At 43.8% G+C, this 2,500-nt stretch overlaps 1 protein-coding gene across 1 annotated transcript in view; it reads left to right on the top strand.

Moving 5' to 3' along the window:
- Positions 1-2,500, top strand: part of LOC105891072 (nesprin-2-like) — a 34,047-nt gene that overhangs the window by 16,689 nt on the left and 14,858 nt on the right. The gene's annotated exons all lie outside the window — the stretch shown is intronic.

The raw sequence follows: 2,500 nt of genomic DNA on the forward strand, positions 1-2,500 counted from the left end.
CCTCATAACACAACATCTTATAATGTCTTATAACACCTCATAACACAACATCTTATAATGTCTTATAACACATCATAACACGTCTTATAATGTCTTATAACACATCATAACACAACGTCTTATAATGTCTTATAACACATCATAACACAACATCTTATAATGTCTTATAACACCTCATAACACAACATATTATAATGTCTTCTAACACCTCATAACACAACATCTTATAATGTCTTATAACACCTCATAACACAACATCTTATAATGTCTTATAACACATCATAACACGTCTTATAATGTCTTATAACACATCATAACACAACATCTTATAATGTCTTATAACACCTCATAACACAACATCTTATAATGTCTTCTAACACCTCATAACACAACATCTTATAATGTCTTATAACACCTCATAACCAGAGCATCTGCAAACATGAACTCTAAGAGTGTGTTTAATTAAGAAAAAACACTCAATCATTCGGTTTGTTGAACCAATAAATTATAACATTGTCACTTTAGGATTTGACGTCACTAACAGCCAGGTGACAGTAACTGACTGGTATCAGACAAATGCACTGGCCAATCCCTGATCTTTCCTTTAAATGCACTGGCCAATCCCTGATCTTTAAATGCACTGGCCAATCCCTGATCTTTAAATGCACTGGCCAATCCCTGATCTTTCCTTTAAATGCACTGGCCAATCCCTGATCTTTAGTTTAAATGCACTGGCCAATCCCTGATATTTCCTTTAAATGCACTGGCCAATCTCTGATCTTTAAATGCACTGGCCAATCCTTGATCTTTAAATGCACTGGCCAATCCTTGATCTTTAAATGCACTGGCCAATCCCTGATCTTTAAAATGCACTGGCCAATCCTTGATCTTTAAATGCACTGGCCAATCCCTGATCTTTAAAATGCACTGGCCAATCCTTGATCTTTAAATGCACTGGCCAATCCCTGATCTTTAAAATGCACTGGCCAATCCTTGATCTTTAAATGCACTGGCCAATCCCTGATCTTTAAAATGCACTGGCCAATCCTTGATCTTTAAATGCACTGGCCAATCCTTGATCTTTAAATGCACTGGCCAATCCCTGATCTTTAAATGGACTGGCCAATCCCTGATCTTTAAATGCACTGGCCAATCCCTGATCTTTCCTTTAAATGCACTGGCCAATCCCTGATCTTTAAATGCACTGGCCAATCCCTGATCTTTCCTTTTGGACGGGCCGTGACCTTTACCTCCTTCTGCTGGGGATGGGCTCTAAGGAGACAATAAGGGACACACACACACACACACACACACACACAGTGTAAAACACTGACTTCTGGTAAAACATAAAATAGTGTTGACAGTTGTTCTCACTTCAGTCTCAGCACTTTAGCCCACAAGAGTCACACACACACACTCTCACACACACACACACACACACACACACACACACACACACACACACACACACACACACACACACACACACACTCTCATATGCACACACACACACACTCTCATATGCACACACACACACTCTCATACGCACACACACACACACACACTCTCACACACACACACACTCTCATATGCACACACACACACACTCACACACACACACACTCTCATATGCACACACACACTCTCACACACACACACACACACACTCTCATACGCACACACACACACTCTCACACACACACACACACACACTCTCACACACACACACACACACACTCTCACACACACACACACACACACTCTCACACACACACACACACACACTCTCACACACACACACACACACACTCTCATACGCACACACACACACACACACTCTCACACACACACACACACACACACACTCTCACACACACACACACACACACACACTCTCATACGCACACACACACACACACACTCTCATATGCACAGACACACACACACACACACACACACTCTCATATGCACACACTTGCTTGCTTGTAGTTGTCCATCGAGGCCGATGATGACGTCCACTTCTGACTCTCAACGGTGAGTTTTCTGGTGGCTGTATAGTCCTATCCTGGATCCACAGGGCACACACACACACACACACACACACACACACACACAGTGAGTTTTCTGGTGGCTGTATAGTCCTATCCTGGATCCACAGGTCTTGTCGCAGGTGGGACATGCGAATGTAGTAGTGGTGGTACTGGCAACCTTGGTTGTTTTTCTTGTATGCCTTCTTTCTTGCCTTTCCTGTCTCCTGGCTGTCCTGTCCTCCTCCAGTGCTTTGGTCCCGTCTTGGCACATCTGACGCCAGGTGTTACGGTCAGCAGCCAAGCCCTCCAGGTCCCCAGGCCTGATTTTGCACTTCTTTAGCGCTGTTTTGATCTGGTCTTTATAGCGCTTCTTCTGCCCTCCAGCAGAGCGTTGGCCTTGGGCGAGCTGGCCATACAGCACTTTGTGAGGCAGCCGATTGAGGGGCATCCTTATAACGTGCCCCAGCCAT

The sequence above is a fragment of the Clupea harengus genome, chromosome 14, assembly GCF_900700415.2.
Source record: "Clupea harengus chromosome 14, Ch_v2.0.2, whole genome shotgun sequence".
NCBI lineage: Eukaryota > Metazoa > Chordata > Actinopteri > Clupeiformes > Clupeidae > Clupea > Clupea harengus.